Source organism: Equus asinus, chromosome 4 (assembly GCF_041296235.1).
Source record: "Equus asinus isolate D_3611 breed Donkey chromosome 4, EquAss-T2T_v2, whole genome shotgun sequence".
Lineage (NCBI taxonomy): Eukaryota > Metazoa > Chordata > Mammalia > Perissodactyla > Equidae > Equus > Equus asinus.
This window is the reverse complement of record NC_091793.1, coordinates 66,178,079-66,197,925: the sequence shown is the minus strand read 5'-3', so window position 1 is coordinate 66,197,925 and position 19,847 is coordinate 66,178,079.

The following is a 19,847-nucleotide window of genomic DNA, read 5'->3' as shown; positions in this document are numbered from 1 at the left end:
AATTATTATCCCGTGCTCCATGCTCAGTAAGAAAACGGCCCACTTGCTGAATCTGTCATTCAAAACATTCTAATATCTAACTCCATCCGGTTTTTCTAAATTATTTTTAACAGTTTAATTACAAGAATTCATCTCATCAGCCATATTTGTTTATAAGAAACCAGAAATGCATAGTACCCTTCCTCACAGCCTCACTTTTGCTATGCTATTGTCCTTGCCTCTGTTGCCCTGTTTCCTTCAATGCTGCTTATTAATTCTTAGTTACTGTCCCCAGGCTGGGGAAAGGTCCAAACTTTTACTGATCTCTCTAGATGACAGTGCTGAGGTTTTATAATACTTGTGATCTGCACTAGTAAATTTCTAAATATTATGCTTTGAATTTTTTATCTTTTTATTTTCATCCCCAAAGCTGGATTTTTAGGCATTTAAGTAGAAAATGAATCATTTTTGTATTTCTCATATTGTACTTCTACTAATATCTATTGATATACCTTAGTGATCAAATGATATTTCCTGACATGACTTAGAAAATTTATGCATATGACAGAAAAAAAATAAAATTCTGTATAGAAGTCTAGTCTATGCACTGCCCCAGATTCCTTCATTTCCCTAGGCCTCAGCTGCAGGTTCCACGAAAAGCTTCAGCCACTGTTGATATTCCGTGTTCTCCTGATTCTGCACTTCTACCACACATCAGTCAGGTCACTCTTCCTTTTTGCTAGATGATGATTTCACACTGTCCCCTTCTTCTTCAGACATCCAGCCCAAACTCCTCCATTCTCATCCTCAGCTGATGTCCTCATTCTTATTTTCCAATGGAAGCAATCTGAAGATATTCGACAAACTCTCACAAGCATACCTTCCCAATTTTCCCCAAGGAAATTCCCCAAAGCTACACTCCAGTATGGCCTCCATCACCCCCATTGAGGCAGGAACCTCAGCAATTGCAGAAATAGGAAGGCTCTGGCTTCTTTCTACTTCTGAAATCAGATAAGGCAGGAGGCTCATTTTTGACTGGGATCTGACATTCTGGAAGCTATCTGGAGGGACTGGGTAACCCAACCTAAAAGGGTGGGAAATCAATCACTTAGGGATGAACATTGTGAGATGAAACACAGGAGATGTGAAGGAGCCAGCAGATATATCTCTATTCCTTTCTTTAAAGGACTCTGTCTAGTCACAGTGGCTTCATGGGGGCTGTCTGGAGGATATGTCATGGAATCAAGCAATGGCCTGTGTTTTCTCGAGACTGTGTACCCACATTGTAAACCACATTGTATTTGCTTTTTTTCCTTCCCTGCTTCATTTCCCCTCCTCTTGCCACCCTGAGATTGCAGTGTCCTGAAAGCCTCAGCATGAAGGACATGCCTCGAGCTCTATTTTCTAGGGTCCTGCTGTTTGACTTTCTAGTCTATTACCAGCATTACTGGGACATCAAATGGAGAAACTAACAGAAATAACTTTAATAGATAATTGACAGCATCACAAGTTGTTTCACTCATTTACAGAATTTAACATTTGCAGTAGTTCTCTAAGATGTTACTGCCTTTCATAGATAGGAAAATAAGTCTCAGAGAGTTAAAGTGATTTCCTCAAAGTACCGTTATTTGAATCCAAAACTCACTCATCCTTGACATATTGCATTGCAAACAGAACTTCCATGATTGAAAAGATAAAAATTCCTCTTCTTACTGGCACACTGTCATGGACAGCACGTTGGGGGCAGCACAACATAGCACAGCATAGTTCTTACATTCTCTCAGTGAGGCAGGCCTATTGAATGAGTTTCTTTCCTAGAGGACAATGGGGCAGCACAGGCCCCTTTATACAGCTTTATATGCTTAAGCATTGTCCTGCTGGTGGGGCATATCCTAATATTACCCCTCGTGTCTTCACAGGCCTCTAGATTTTTGGCTGCTCTCATAAGCTGGTCTATTTGTATGTTTTATTGAAGATTTAGATGCTTGGAACAACTTGGATATAATTGGGTATACAATTTAAGAGTTATCTCCTCTCTCCTCTCCAGACACATTTCTAAATTGTCACAGGCACACTTAGCCTTTAATAAAAGCTCTCTGGGGAAGATGACTTCAAAGCTTTCTCAGTAGCTAATTCAGAGGCTAATAACCTTTCTAGTCAGTTTTTACTACAGTTGAAACTGAATTTCTATGACAATCAAAACTCATTTCTCTTTAGCATCTCTGCTGGGACACAACATAAACTTGCAAAGTATTATAATAGATGATCTGGAAGATGAATTTCAAAAACACCAATAGGAATAGACTTATAATTTAATAATAAGACCAAGAAAAAAAATAAGTACTTGAAGCAATAGCCTGGGAAACGCTGCTAATTGGAGCTAGTGCCCCAGAAGGCACTCACCAAAATGGGAAATGTGCAACATTAATACTGGGGTGGAGGTGGGGGAAGGGGGAGGAGAAAAGAAATATTACTACACATTACAGGAGTTCATAGCTGATATGCAGCATTGGCTGACAAAGAAAATCATAGAAAGTAAATAAATTGTCCAAGATCCCTCTGCTACATAGATACAGAAAGAGTATCGAAAACACTCTTCCCAGCAAGCCCAAGGTAAGCTACTTCATAATGATTGCTCTCAGCAATTTGTGATGAAGAAAGAATAAGAATAGAAATTATATCAATGGGAAATTTGAGGTCAACTTATCACTTTGTGACATATCCCACTACAGACATGAAAGGACCACGGCAGACACAGTTGGCTCCCTGAGCAATAGGTATTTCCCCTTCTTTCTTTGAAATACAATCTTACTTATTTTCACGTCTTAGGGGGAGAAGGCCTATGCTTCAGGTGAGGCTTACTCATCTACAGCTCAGAAGTAAATTTAGATTAGTCTAAGACAACAATGGTCTTTCTACCTTCCACGACAGTGGAAGGATTTGGGATGGGCTTGAAGTGAAGTCCTGGTCAATAAGACAAAAAGTACAATCTCTTGGAAACATTTCTATCCCTCTCAAAAGCCAGTTGAGGGAGATAGTTTCTTTTCCTTATCTCTCCCCTGGACTTGGTTTTATGAAGCTGTGACGCCTAGAAGAGTAGTAGCCATCGTACAACAATGAGAACACAAACCTGAAAACCATGACAGCAAGTCAAGTAGGCAGTGTGGAAATATGAGACCATACTTGCAGGTTTATGAATTAACTACTCTGGGAACCACTGGACCTCCAAACTGAGAAAAGAACTGCACTAAATGCTGAGTCTGACACATGGCTGTGGTAAATAGAGCTAACGGGAAAATGAGCTAAATGTTTTCTTTCCGTCTTTTTCTCCTTCTTTCTTGCCTCTTTCTTTCTGTTCATCCTTTTAGTGGTAGGTAAGTGGTATAGCAAGAAATGTGAATATTCTCCTTGAGCTCATCCAGTCCAAAGTATGTTTTTTAATCAAGAGGGTATGGAAGAAAGATGATGCTAACCTATGAGGGAGGAAAAAAAATGTTAGCCATTGGCTGAGCAGCAACGGAGTCAAAGTAGAGTCTGGATGAAAAGAACTCCTTTTATATGGGATTTGTGTTTACTGACATGGGAGACAAGGGAATTTTTGAAGAACACACAAAAGCACATCCAATGAGATGAAAGCATGATTCACTTATGAATCAATTTGTTAGAAGAAAGAAAGATGGGGTGAGAAAAAGAACCAAACTAGGAGGAACAAGTGATTGACCTTTGTCTTGTTTCTCTTAGGCAAATATAAAATGTGAAGACAGAGCTTCCTCTCTGCACATTGGGATAATAATGAAATTTCTAGTCATCCTTGAAGTGTCATTGATGTTAAATAAAATAATTAATAGGAAAATGCTTTGAAAATCATAAATTAAATCATCATCATAATGACATCGTTATGGCAAAAATATATTCCATTTATGGAATACTTACTTAGTTCATCACATTTGAAACTTATATCCCTGCATAGAAAATATATGGATATCATTTTTAAGACAGAAAACTGAAGCTTAGAGAAATTCTTATTTATCTAAACGTACATAGCTAATCAATGGGAGAACTGTTTCTAACCCACAATTTCATATATATACAAACTTAGTGAGGAAATCATCTTTCTTTTATCCTCCATCTACATTGAGCTTGTCTTAAATTGTTGTCCATTTTTTCCACTTACATTCAGATAGAGATTGACCTCTAGAGTTTATTTCAACCTATCTCTTGCTAAATTCAAGAGCGGTTGACCCAATGGAGGTTAATCACAGACAACCAGTGTTTACTTCTTTATCCTTCAAAAGCAGGGATGGATTAGAACTTAAAACACGTTGGACACATTTCCTATTCAGCAAGATCAGAGTGGTCTTCTGCATGAACTCCTCCATGTGTTTGTAGGAATGCAAGTCTGTTCATTATTAATCTTATTATATGGAAAGTAGTTCATTTGTATGGAAATAGCTGAATTGGGATGGTGTGTTCCTTGTTCAAAATGAAACACAGATTTCTGATTAAAAGCCAAATCATTCTTTGAAAAGGTCAAAAATGAGGGCTTCAAATAAAATTATTTTGGCTCTATTTTATGGGGGTCACTGATGAAATGCCCTGTCAAAATATGATCTGATTTTCTGGGTTTCCATGTGATTGCAAATTAAGAAAATCCCCTTCCTCTTAAAAGTTTTTATAATCGATATTTGTTGAATGCCTAGAAACATTTTGAATGTATATATTTTGTGTTTTATAAATATATGTATATAAAATTGAAATGCAAGTAACAAAAGAAAAAAATTACATATTAAATTGTGAGTTCTAAGGGATTGTGTGAATCAAGGTCCTAGTGGACATTACATACATTACCTAGTAAGGCTGAACATAAGTTATTTTATGATCCATCATTTCTTCCTAAAATATGTGAATGTATCTCTACAAAAATAAGTGCATATACTCTAAAAACGTGAAAAAATGTATATGGAAATAACATTTATAACATATGCTAAGATTTTGAAACAAAACAAATGACCAATAACAGAACAGAAAAATAAAGATGGATCTTACAGACATGATACTGTGCAAACAAGTCAAACACAAAAGAGGGCATATACATGATTTATTTATATAAAGTTAACGAACAGACAAACTTTACCTATAGCATTAGAAGTTAGAAAGTGTTTTTCGGAAGCTTTGAAAATATTAACTGGTAGGGCCCAATGTCTGGACTCCCAGAAATGCTCCCTTTATTGATCTCCATACTGTGTATATTTGTAAAAATTCAAATGCTGTACACTTAGGATTTGTGCATGTTACTGCATTAATTGGATACTTATGAAAAACAATGCAATCAGATCTTCTGATTTCACAATTTTATATTTGAGAGAAAAATTGCACAGATTTTGTCCTAATTAGATGTTTTTAAAAGCTTGTGAATGGACAATCCTGAGTGGCCTGGTTTGTTTCCCATGACGAGCTCTGTAGTGACTAGTAGAACTGTTTACAGCTTCTCTGTGAATTACAATAGCTAGCCAATAGTAAATCTGAAACCAATTTTTATGCAGATTCATAACAATGAGCTCTTTTTACATTTCACTCCAATAGTTGCCCTAGTGAACAAAAATATACATTCACCATTGTCTTTACTAGAAAATTACTATGGAGTTATTTTAGTTAATATAGGTCTCCTCTACCTGGAAAGGATTCCTAATCTACAGTTACACCCAAACAATAATACTGATAAAATAGGACTATCTAGGTATAATTAGTGTTGCATGTGGGCTGGTTTTCTTAATTTTACAGAAATAAAAACATGAAATCCTTTATGACCACTTGTGAAAACATTGACTTTCACGCACATTATTTTGTATTCTTGGTTTGTCAGACATGATGTGCACAAAAGTCTTTGAAGCAAGCACTGTTTTACAGTTTCCTTTAAATAGCTATGCATTTAGGGAAAATGGTTATATTTAGGAAGCTAATTTTAAATTATTCCTTTTATTTTCTCACCAATATCTTTAACTGTATTTTAATGATTTTGATGTGCAGATAATGATATTCATTCTCACAGACCAGAGAGCTCCAATTTCAACCAAATATGTTATTCATTCACCCTTTCTCATTACATTATCTTTTGATTTAGGAAAGTATTTTTTTTTTCTTTTAAGTCAATGGGCATTGAGTTTTGACTATCTAAGGACTGTCCAGATAGCTTAGCTGACTGTAGTGTGTACTAATGAAGTCAAGTTTTGAGGTTGTTGAGGAGGGAGAAATTCCCCCTTGTGTCCTTCTTGTGTTTTTATGGCTGGACTAATAATAAAATTGACATAAGACCATATTAACAGGAGAAAGATCCAATTTAATGCATATGTATTGGAGATCATAAAAATCATGCTCTTTGAGGTCGGAAAGCAGGCTGCTTTTTATCTTTTTACACAAAGAAACAATACATTTTTGAGGAACCATAAGACAAATAAGCTTAGGTTTGGGGTAAGTAATAAGAGAGGAATTTAAACAGAGTTTAAGCTTGAGGTAGTAAATCAGTAAAAACAATAGGACTTGTTTACCCAGCTTCTTGGCCCTGAATTCCCCAGCCCTGGTGATAAGGACGCAGAGAGACATCTTTCACATGGGAGATTTGTTTCCTGCTTTCAAGGGGAGGGGCAGAATGTCCTTTTTGCTTCTCAAGTAACTTTAATTCAAAATAATCAATTTGTTATTGTGAAATATTTTGGGGTAGCCTGCTTTGAATCCCAACATGGTTCCACATCTGATAGGGAAGTAGACTTTACCCATAAGTCAGATGAGCTGTCCTGGAAATACCTCTCTGGAGCCCAGGGACCTAGATGTCTAGATTCCTTCATCTACAAATGAATGAAGAGATGGGTGGATGGATGGATGAATAGATATGTAGATAGATAGATAGGTAGAGATAGATAGATTACATAGATCGATAGATAGACAGATAGATAGATAGATGGATAGATAGATAAAATTAAACCACTTACTAGCTGAGAGGCCCAGTTGCAAATATCTGATTTTTCAGAATTTCAGTGGCATTTATAACATATATCATGTATTGTAAGATGTATTACATACTCTACAATTTATTCTTCCAAAAAGAAAGCTCAAATTGAGAACCCAAAATATGGCAGGCACTGTGCACGGTGCTTAACATGTAGCAACAAACATGACTCAGTGGGATACCCCAGGTAATTCATAGCTAATTGAAGGAGGGGGCTGTGTGTGAAGTTGCAGTAATTAAGAATTAGCATTTAGAGCGCACTAGAAAAAAATTATATGTATGAAGAGATGACAGAGAGGAGGAAGTGAATAACTTTATAGGAATACTTATGGGTAGGTGTGGAAATCAGAGAACCTTTTTGAGAAAATCAAAGTTTTTATGAGAGAACACTCTACTCAGCCTTTCCATCCTTCTTTTCTTTCTGTCCTAGTAGAAAAGGATTTTTTTGTGTTCTCCCCATATTCTTTAGTGTTTCTGCCTTTCTTCAATTGTACAGTTCCTTTTATATCTGCCTCTTTCTTTACAGATGCTCTTTTTTCCCTTAATTCAGAAAACTCTCAGTTCTTTCATATCTTTAAAACAACAGCAATAGCAAAGCACTTTCTTATTTCCACTGTTGACTCCATCCTTTGCTCTATTTGATTCCTGTCTTATTCAAGAAGTTGAAAATTAGTCTGCATACTTAGTTTCTACATCTTCACCATTCCTTTATTTCTTAGCCCACTGTAGAGATGTTGCTTTTCCTAAGGTCAGCAATAAATTTCATTTTCCAACCATTTTGAGATTTGTCTTCATTTCCTGACCCTCTCTGGTGCTTTGCTAGTGCTGGATCATCCCTCCTACCTAAAAGACTCCCTTCTTTTACCTTCTCCTCAATTTTCTATGTCTCTGAGAAATTCCTCTCGTTTTCTCCTAATGATTTTTCTTTCTGTCTCATCCTGAATGTTAGAACACTTTGGTCTTAACCCTTCTCAGTCCTCACATTCTCAACTTAAACTTCTATTCCTGTGCTTCCCAAAGTGTATCTTGGACATAAGCCTCTCCACTGATCTCCAGATTTACTTTGGAAAAGGTTTTGAAAAACATGCACATATACACAGACACTTTTGATGGAGCCAAGATTTGAAAGGTAAATGAGAAGTTGGCAAATGGAATGGTAATAGAGAAATACATTTAACAAACAAACAGTGTACGAAAATAGAGTCAAGCCTGGAAGCATGAAATGACATTCTTCTTGGGGAGAACAACACGGTAGGAAAAAATGTCATAAAGGTAAGGAGAATCAAAATTTGAGAATCAAAATCATAAAACAAAATATGTACAGCATCCTTAAGAGTTTGGATTTTCTTTTTCTTTTTATCCTGTATGAGATACAGTGTGTGAATGCAGAGTTTTAGGAAGATGATGACGAATACAATCTGCTCTGGTAGCTATGTAGACAATGAGGTGAGGTGTGTGACAGATAGAAATAAGACAAATATGAGGGAGCCCAGAAACAGTTGGAAGGTTCTTTGCCTCCAGTGCTACCATTTTCTGTCCATCAACCTCCCCTGTGAGGATCATGGTGTTGTCTTCTGAGTCTTTTACAACTCATCATCTAAGGCCTAGTCTATATTGGTTTTCAGTCTCCATGGTCTTGCCCTATTTTGAGAATAGACACTAATCCCCCAGAGAAATTGTCTACAAACTCTTGGAAGCACACCCTGTCAGTCAAGCAAACCAACAGACACAGCTTTAGACTAACCCAATGGATGTATAATTACTTGTATATTATATTCATGGACTGTTGCACTAATATGCAATAAATCTTACAAAATATGTACAAGATAAGTTTTAAAGCGATATAATAAAGCTAAAATAAGATGTTTTAAAACAATTAATGCCTTTTAGTTAAAAAATTCTTTTAGCTTGAATGTGTGTTTGTATATATATTGATTTCATATATTTGATTACTTCATATGTGTGACACATACATATATACATATATATGATTGTTTTTGCTTAATTATTTTTGAAAATATTGGTTTAACATTTTCCATATACCATTTCAAAGAGCTGATTGTAAGTTCAGTTCATTTTTATGTTGTTTTTAATGATTGGCATATATGAAAAATATTCCTCACCAAAGAATAGTTTACACAGTATCCACTTAGACAAGGTTCTTGCTATAGATTTGTATCCATATTTCAAGTTGATTTTATAATTTTAAGTACTTTTGTTCACTTTTTGTTATATGAGATTTGATCCTCATATTTTTTTCCCGTGGAAGATTCTCCCAAGCTAACATCTGTGCCAATCTTGCTCTATTTTGTATGTTGGTTTCCACCACAGCATGGCCACTGACGAATGGTGTAGGGCCTCACCTTGGAACTGAACTCAGTCTGCCAAAGCAGAACACACATAACTTAACCACTAGGCCACGGGGACAGCCACAGGTCCTCATTTTTTTTAACCTCTGTGTTTCAACTGAAGAATTCACATTAGAATTAGAAGTGTCATTTCTGCCAATTTTTATTGTTGATTTAGCTTATGTTATTAAAATGATCTTTAATTTACAATTTCCCTGCAGGTATCTTTTGAAGTTACATGTCTATTTTGTAAGAGCTATTTTAGTTGAAATTATACTCTATAATTTGTAAATTAATTTAACCAGGCATATAAAAGCTGCAATACTTTGCAATATACTGAAAGTAGATAAATGAATGAGGACACTATTTTGAACACTTTGCCCTTTGTCCTTCTGACTAATAGATCCCAAAGTGAGAGATTTTGAAGCATAATTTCAAAAGTAAAAAAAACAAAAGACTCTTCTACAAAAAGTAGACGCTTGTCAAAGATGTTATTCAACTCATTAATTAATGGTATAAATAGTAAAAAGGGAAAGATGGTTCAAAGAACATTTAAGGAGCTGAGTATTTGTAGGCAATTTCATAAAGAGTGAGAGGATGACTTAAGATAACTTGGTTACATGTCCTAGAGGGCAATAAACCGTATTTCTTAGGATTATCTTCTGTGCCTGGCACTTGCATTTCCACTAGAATAAAGATAACAAATTAACATCACCTACACTTAGTCTGGGACCTCTAACAAAAAATAAAATGTGATTTGAACAAAGTACATTCCAGTAAATGATAATTCTTAGGTGCACCTGTGCCCATGTTGATCACCTTTAGTCCAATTTCCAAGTTATAAATGATTTTTCCTAAGACTGTGAAATGCATTATTTTCAGTTCAGTTCATAATGAAGATAAAATGTAGGAACAAAATTGACCTAATCTAAGATGCCGATGCACAGTATGGCACAACGAGAACCACTAATGATCAGTGCTTTGTCTGTTTCCCTCAGGGGCTGTTATCTGAATCATCAAAGTCACAAAAGATATTCAGTAGCACATATTCTTGGGACAAACAGAGAAAGAAATGCGACGTGCAATTATTTTCTTATATCAGTCATCAGATTTGATGGTGTGCTCATTGAGAGCCAAGAGCTCTATCGTATGTACAGAAATGTAAGCACAATAGACAAAAAAAGAAGGAAATAAAATCTAACATAAAGCCCCAGAAGATAATGCAGGGAGCACAAGGAAGAAAAGTTGAAGTAATGTATAGAATTCTGTATTTCAGATTTCTGTTGTTTTATCAACAATTTATTGTATATCTACTTTGTGTTTTGGAAATAGATACCAATCTGAGTTCTTAATATGTGTCCTTATTAATTTTATTTATATTAGAGAGAGAGAGAAACCTAATGAGATACAGAGGTAACATAACAGAATTCAGTAAGGTTTCAGTGTGTCCCACAGTAGAATGTGAATAAATCTTCCTGGGCACGTGTTAGGAAAGTGTTCACACGGGAGGGGGCACTTGAGTTCTATATCTTGAAAGATTAGAAAACGTTTCCCAAGTGGATGAGGTGGAGAAAAGCATGCCAGTTGGACCCGGCAGTGTAGACAGGTGTGGGATTATAAACAGTATTATCTGTTTGGGGAAATGGATGTGGTTCTAAGTGTGAGATGGAGAATGAAGAAAAGGAAGGCCAAGAGAAATTCTCAGAGGGCAGAATAATGAAGATCTTCTAAATCACACAAAATATCTTGTACTCTATCAATGACAAACCTATTTGCCATTGACCAGGAAGAATGGAGACGTAACAGTACTTATTTCCATTAGAATCACTGGAAGATTTCTGTTATAATGGCCTAATTGACCTCTGACATTCAGGTTATTGCTAATGTTATTAGCTTGGCTCCTTCTACCTTCCCACAAATTTTTATCAGTAATAATCTTCATTATTGCCATAAGCGGATGAGCAGTTTAAAAATTGAGCTCAAAAATGTATTCATTTTATGCCCTTAAGAGTTGAAAATTAGTATTACATGCTGCCAAGGGGTTGCTGTGTGACAATGTGGGGGTAGTTGTTAAAAAAACATTGTTCTAGGAAAACTGGATTCTACTACACACTTAATCACTTTAGATGAATCATTTCATCTCTTCTGGATGTCAGTTTCTTTATCAATGAAGTGGAACTTAAGAACAGTAAATGGAGAACATCCTTCAAAATCCCACATATTTGCCCTTGAAAGTTAAGCTTTAATGGCTACACACGTGCAAAAGAGAACGTGCTCAGCAGAGCAAGAACAGGCTTTAACTTATGGATCACAGTTGGCTGTTTAGCTAAAAGAAAACCATTTCAAAAAGTCACAGGCAAGCAAAGGGTAAGTAGATCTTTAGTAGGCAAGTTGGCTAGCTCATCGCTGAGAAGAGTCAGGGAAATGAGGTCCCAGTGCGAGTGGAGGCATTAGGGCTTCACACCCTGAAGCAGGCAAGTATTTTAAACATTTGTATATAGCTATTAAGTATATAGTCATTAGCTTTTGTTCTGAAGTCTCTGTTACCCAGCACCTTTGAATGGTAATGTGACTTCACAGCTCTCTTTCTCCACATGGAGACAGAAAGTATGAGCCAAAGGATAGACTTTTAAATTCCCCAACAACTGCATTTTTAATGAAGAGATACAAACCTGGCAGTCTGAACTTAAGTCACGGCCCCTTATAAGCCTAGTTATGTGTGCTGTTCTTTGAGTCTATCGTTGAAAAACTGATCTCATCTTGCTATACTAACATGACCAAATCTTTGTGCCTGTTCGTGAAGACTAGATGATTCTTGGTAAATGAAGCACATAAATTTTGTGGTGAATTATCTTGGTGGCAGGTTTGCCTCAGAGACTGTATACTTGGTTTCTTTCATATTTCAGGAGCAATTACTTCTGTGTTCATTATTTTATCTGATTGATATGAGAGACAACTAAATTGCAAAGTAATGTATAAATGAATTATTATTCTCGCTGGTTCTAAAATTTTACCTAAGACATTATAATTAGTGAATTCCAATAAGTGCATTTGTAGCCTCCAACTTCTACATCACTATTATTCACAATTTAAAAGAATGAATGATTATTCTAATATATTAATGAATATTTGCTTATTAAAGAAGTTTCCCACAAGCTTATATACTAAAATTAAAAAAAGAATATGTGGAATTTTAATCATTATACTAGTGAATTCATATGAGAAAAATAAATCACATGGTCAGACATTATGTTGATTTATTTAACAGTTGAGCACAGGTTCCATCCTAGTTCCGCAGTCTTTCAATTTTACAGAAGAATATACCTTTTGGAGAATTTTGTAAGTAACAAAAATACATCCCATTATTATGACTTCTGAAAGTTCCTAAGAAAAATTATCCCAAATTTGAAAATAAGGTGGTGGTAGATAGAGACATATTCCCTTTAAATATCAGATCATAGTATTGTTTTGCAGCCCAATAAAAGATTTGTTCCTCTAGGAGAGTGTACTTGGGTTTCATTTTATAATTTACTATTTGATTAGAGCCCAAAATTGTGAAGTTGCATGTTAACTTACAAATTTATTTTCAGCTTATATTTGTGTTTAACTCAAGATTATATTTTCATTGCCTTATATAGGATTAACTAATTTTATTGTCCTAACATTCTTTTTTTCTTTAATGCTGCAATTCCCCAGTTCTTCCTCAAATGCTCTTGGAACTAGCTCTATCATTCTTACTCTTATCATTCTTACTTATTATTCTTCCTGGCTCCTTCCCTGATAATTTGAATAAATCGTTGATCTGTGCATTTTTTTGCTATTGTTGAAACTCATGTTTCTAAGTTTTTGCTTTCTTTCTTTTTTTTTTTTATGAGGAAGATTAACCCTGAGCTAACATCTGTGCCAATCTTCCTCCACTTTATATGTGGATCACCAGCACAGCATGGCTAATGAGTAGTATAGGTCTGCGCTCAGGATACTAACCCACAAACCCTGGCCCCCAAAGCAGAGTGAGTTTAACTTAACCACAGTGCCATGGGGCCAGCCCCTCTAAGTATTTTAAAATTATGAGTTAATATATGCAGAACACTATGACAATGCTTGACACACAAAAATGTTAGCTATTAGTATTATACTCTTGGTAATATAATTTAGGGATTAAGGGTCTGGATTTTAGAGTGAGATATGTTGAATTAAAATCCATCGTTTGAGTCTTAATTATGGGATTTTGGACAGATCTCATGGCTATACACTACATATAGTGATAGCAACTACCTCCTTTGTTGTGAGGACTAAATAACATAAAGCATTTTAAAGTTCTTGGCAAAAGTCTGACACCCACAAAGTGCTCAATAGGCCTTGGCTACTGTTACAGTTCTTGGAATGTTGACATAATAAACAATGACCATGATGGATTGCACAGAGTCTTAATTGCAAGGGGTTGGGAAAGGACAAAGCACCTACTTATTCATCTATTACTATAATAACAAGAGTAAGATTGCATTTAACTGGAGGATTCCGCCATCAAATACAGTGAAATTGATCAAGAAACATTTCCTGTTTCCCTAATGTGTGAATTGCTAAAATGGATTTTCTTAAGTGAAAGATTTCTACGCCTAAATCCTTTTAAGTGTGTCCTAGTTCCCAGAAGACAGGTTGGAAATTGCTCCCAGCCACAAGACACACATTTCAAAGTGCAATATTCAGTGAACCCTTCAGAATCTGCTTAATAATGAACTCTTGTATGTTGACATGAGGCTAATATAGGTGATATATTGATTATAGTCCTGCTGAAATACGAACATTTTCTGCATAACCAAGTGTCCTCAAGTAAGGAATGTGAACTCTCTGCCTGGACCAATTAGCAGTTGAATGAATTTGACTTGTCTTATTACCTCCCAGAGTTAATATTAATAAAATAATTGGAAATGCTAATTGAATCCCGCCCCTCTTTTTTCCATTTTGCCTTTTTGCAAAGCAAGTAAAGAATGAGTGACCCAGGGCCAGTAGCCATGCCTGTGATTAACTGATGATGAACACTCTTAAGATCAGTGCTAATCAAAGTGGAGCAGAGTTCAAATAAATAGTTTTTGACCCAGGCTACAAAAGATTATGGCCAGGAAGAGAGGCAGAATGAAAAAGAAAAGAGCAAACTCATCATTCATACAGACTGTCACTGCCATGCTTGGAGAATTTTTAAACCTAAAATGGTTTTCATTTACCACCCAGCATGCTCCTAAGCTTCCTCCTTTTACTGCCAGCTGGTGTGTGTGCAAGAAATGCCAACTCTAATATTGATACAAGAGCTATTAGGAAGGTAAGCTGTGGTCAAGCTTGTATATATGTGTAGGAGTGAGAGCACACATTATTGAAAATACTCCAATCAAGAAAGTGCTGTAAGAGATCATTTTTTAAAAAGTGAATGCGATTTTGAAGGAGACAGACTATATTTTATACTATCGGGCTGTCCTATATGCTCTATTCTACCTTGGAGAACTCTTTAAACTATCCAGGTTCAGTTTTCTCATCTGTAAAATGTGAATAATACTACAGAATCTTTCAGGGATGCTGTTGGGACTAAACCAGAGCTGCAGTGTTGACATGATTCAATGAGATAATGGATGCAAAATCGTAGTTCCTGACACGTAGTGTACGGCTAGTTGATGTTAGTTTCCTTTTGTTAATCTATGTTAGTGTTCCCTAGTAATTAATCTTAATTAATCCACATTATTGTTCCCTGATAATTAGCATAGAGCTTACTGTAGTCTTTTGTTGAATATTTGCTCCTTGAAAGAGGTCTCCCAAGATGTTTGACTATCTAAAACATCTAATTCTGCCTTGAGACACATTCAACGAGGAAATATTTCATTAGGGAGTAATGAGTCTCTCTGTGTTGATGGCATACTTGACTTATCTAGAACAGAAATGTTTCCAGAAGCACCACCATTAAGTCTTCTCTATAACAGCTGTAGTTTCTAAAATCCATGACCTCAGATGGATAAGTTTTGGTTTTAAGGAAAATTTGTAAGCTGAGTGTTACAAGAGGGGTTGGGAATCTAAATGGAATATGGCCCATTGGAGTATGCCCCATCATGCAAATTCCATGGTTTTGTATATGCAAAAAGGCAGGGTAGACTTGGTTTTGGATGTTTTACAGCAGATCTACTCACCGTATGACAACCACATTGATCTATAAATCATTTTCTTTGTTCCAATATGTTTTCAGGTCATTCTTATCCTATGCATACCCTTGGCTCTTTGACTTAAGCTTAACTTTCTCTGTGAATTTCTGTCTTGTCACACATATGGTATCTTTACAGTACTACCATCCTGATTCTTCACTTAATCTGGTTCAGTTTATCCCTACAGTCTTTCATGTGCCACGTAGTCTCTCTTAAATTTTTCCCAAATAAAAATCCAATTCCTTTTCCTTTCCTCAGTGCCTGATCAGCACTGACTTCTCAGGGGGAGATGAAAAAATAAGGAAATCCAGCTCATAAGAACATAACATTATTACAAAATGCTTACTTTTCCAAAAAGTTGACTGGTCAAAATAAATGCAACCCCTTCCTTATTTTTTCCACATATATTCTCCAATCAGTTGCTTTTTATAGTAGTTTTCATGTCCATTCCAACTTCATTTCCTGGAAATAAATATGTTATTTATAGGAAAAAGAATAGCACAAGTGTGTAGGATTTCCCCAGAACTATGAAAATGGTCCCACTTTTAACTTTAACCTCCTAGAGACTAATTATTCCACAAAGGAATAAATTTTATATCGTTTACAGTTTCTCAAGTTCCTGATCAATCCATGCTTTGGGCAACTGACTGGGTAACTCTGTTAAATTCCTCTTGCTCCTTGCTACTACTACTTCCGTAGCACTTTAGCACTGTTTACAAAAAGGCAAAGACATTTCCAAACCACAGATGAATCAGCTGTAAAAATCTCTCCACAGTATAATTTTATCATTCAAAAGTTTCTGTTCTTGCTGATGAAAATGGAACAGTTCGTTATACAGAGTCTTCTACTAGACTCACAGAATGGTGAGTCAAGATCATCAGTTCTGCAAGAATTTAAGATATAGCATGAATTAGAAAAAGGACACCTTTCCCCACAGTGGACAGAATCAGATCTACACCAAGGCATGTGACTTAGTGAGCAGACCCCAGGCAGATTTTACCACCTTTGTGTGCGCAATCTGGCACCATGGTGCAGAGCACAGAGTGTCTAATCGTTTGAGGCAGCACTATGAAAGAATCTCGTTTTGTTTTACTGTTTCACTAAGAAATCACCTATTTGATTATATTCCCCCTTCCTTTGATGTTTTTGCATTAATCTAGCTAGAGTATAATACAATGAAACAATTGCCAGATTTGTGGAAAATCAATTTCCAATTAATGTCATTTCTGATGTTTTTTCATAAGTGTAATGCAATGAACATATGCAAATATTCAAATTACATGGATGAGCTTCTTTGTGGAGCTAACAATATTTTGTTATGTTTCTTCTGTTTATTATGCTTCTTCATGATATTTAGAGCAGACTTTTCTTTTTGAAATTTAACTTTCATTCAGAAATTTGTACACATCATAATTATAAATATCAATGAATTTTTTCTAAGTGAACAAACCAATGTAACCAGCCCCACCACCTCAGTCAGATCACTGATTTCTTGAGTAAGGAACATATTTTTTAACCAAGCTTAGGACATTCTTATTTTGTGCACTTTTGTGCACTTTTACTACAGAAAAACCTGACTAATACACTAGTTAGAGAATTTAAAATATCTGTGAGCTTGGTTTGTAGATATTCTGCCCAAAGATCAGCAGCTAGAAGTGCACATCCTCTGCCCTTCTACAGCTCCACTCATCGATGGCCCTCAAAGATAGTAATGAAAGAATATCCACCAAGTGAACAGAACTTCAGGAAATACATTTGTTTTTTTACTTTTCATGGAAAGAAATATGGTCTCGCTTAATGGACCTACTCTGATCCATACTTGTCTAGTGACTCAGAAAAGACAAAATTGTAAAATAGCTGACAAGGAGATCTCAGGGACTAATATGTGGACAGACTACTTAGAATGGACATAGCTCATTGCTCATGAAAATTTGCATGTTCTGTAAATGTCCATCAGAGGGCATCCCCTATAGCTGAGGGTCTCAATAATCAGTTGGAGAAGGTGATCCATCTTGTGAATGTCATTCCTCGTTCATTCTTTCTTTCTTTATTTATATTTTATTTTTTCAAGCTTTATTGAGATGTAATTGACATATAATATTGTGTAAGTTTAAGCTGCACAGCATGTTGATTTGATACACTTGTATATTGCGAAATGATTCACATTATGGCATTAGCTGACAACTCCAACACATTTAGGATCTACTCTTTTAGCAACTTTCAAGTATATAATACAGTTTTATTCACAGTAATCAAACACCCTGGTGCTTGCTGACAAGGTGCATGAGAAAATTGACCAAGGCATCTAAAATGTAGTCTTGCATGAGCTCAACAGCTTGTAATTCCCTAAGCTGAAGTTGATTTGGTAGACACCACTGCTGAGTGTCTCAACTCTCAATAACAAAGGCCAACCCTGAGCCACTGATTGGTCTGGTTCTACAAGGAGACATACAAGCCCCTTGGTAGAAAGTTGATTATTTTGGTTCCTTTATTTATGGAGCATTCATTGATTTCTGTTTAGGGAAATGTGAGCTTATTTTGAAACTGATTATGTCTTCAATACACAGGTCTTCTGCCAGCTTCAACATTCTGTCTCATGAAATGCCATGGAATTTCACACTTAGTTACTCTTACTAAGATATTCATTTTATGGATAAGGAGGCTTAACCATGGGCTCAACCTTATGGAATTCTTTGATATTTCCTTGCCATGAACAGATCAGTGAAAAGGAAGCCAATTGCAAGATTACACGCTGAGATGGTAAGAGGTTTCCTTCCAAGATACAACATAAATCTTAAAGCAGCAATCAGTATCTGGTAGTGTTTCCCCATAGCTAGAATACCAGGGAGTGTAGGTGGGGGCTCTACCCCTCACTATTATATCTGATACACGTTAGAAACTTTTTTGCTTCCTGTCCCCTCCACCATGGCCTTGATGAGTTCAAAGTTCCTGATGACTAAGGGGGATTCCTGCCACCATTGAAATCAGTCTTAGTTTCAGTAAATTGAACTTTGAGAATGAGATCTGACCAACTGGAGTTCTTCATGCCACTGAATTAAGAGGCAGATAAGGGAGAATCTAACATGACAATTGATCATCCCAATTGGATGGGCGCTACATATGGGTACAAAAAGGAATACGTGAATGTCCTTAGGGATTTATTGGAGCACGTTTGAGTGCTCTCATATTCAGTAATAATGTTAAACAAACGATAAAGGTCAATTGTGGCTGCCTCCTTAGCCTTCCCTCAAAAAATCTCCTAAAGGACTTGATCCTTGGACTGGCCAGAGAGAGACAAGGGAGCTGTGATCATCAACTGGGCTTCATGGCCAGTTACACAAGCAGGGAGTTTAGTGATTATGTTTGTGTTACTTAAATATTTCCTTCTCCCTTACTTTTCTGCTACCTTATATGAAAAGCACTGGTGATAGTATTGCCATGCAGACTTCAATAAGAAGGAAGGAATATGATGGAATTAACATCCTGATATGACACATTAATTGATGGGTTTGATAGGATCTGCTTTATGTGCTTTGAAGTTGTATTTTTACATCTAAAGAACAAGATCAATGCTGCAGGACAAAAGAGGTAGACTGTAGTGTTTATGTTCCATTTGTGCTTACAGATCCACACTCTTTCTTTGCTCAGTTTTGTACCCTGGGAAACCAACTACTATCTATTCTGGGCTTCTTGTCTTCTGGCTTCCACACCCATAGGAAATCAGAGGATGGCATTATTCACCTGGCTCTTTCTCTGCGAATCTGTGGCCACATTTCTCAATTCCTGTAATTCCTGTTGGGCAGCCTTTCCATCATAGTTACTTGTCTTACGGGTTTCCAATAAGATTCAGAACTCTTAATAGCTTCGTACTATTATGTGGCTTTAGGTGCTAAACATACTTTCTTGGTATTTGCATCTGCAGTAATAAGTGAAACTGTTCTGTTGTTTGTTTTGTGTGAAATTTCATCGAATTTTGCTATTACTATGCTGTTACATCACATCATGAATCTCATTGATTTTTTTATAACTTTTTATTTTAAATTTAAAACTCACAAGAAGCTTTTAAAAAATAGTATAGAGATACGGTGTACTTTTCACCCAGATTTCTCAGTCTCATTGACTTTTAAAAGTTCAATTATTGGTTTTTCCCACCTTCTATTGCTTTCCTTTGCAAATCCACCTAATTTTCCATGACATTCTGTGTTTCATTATGTTTTATATTCCTTTATTTCTCTATTTCCTTTTGTCAAGCTATGTTTATTGTATAGTGCTTTGTGTTTTAAATGTGTTATTTTTAATTTTGATAGTGTCTACCCTCAAGTTTGGTGTGTTTTA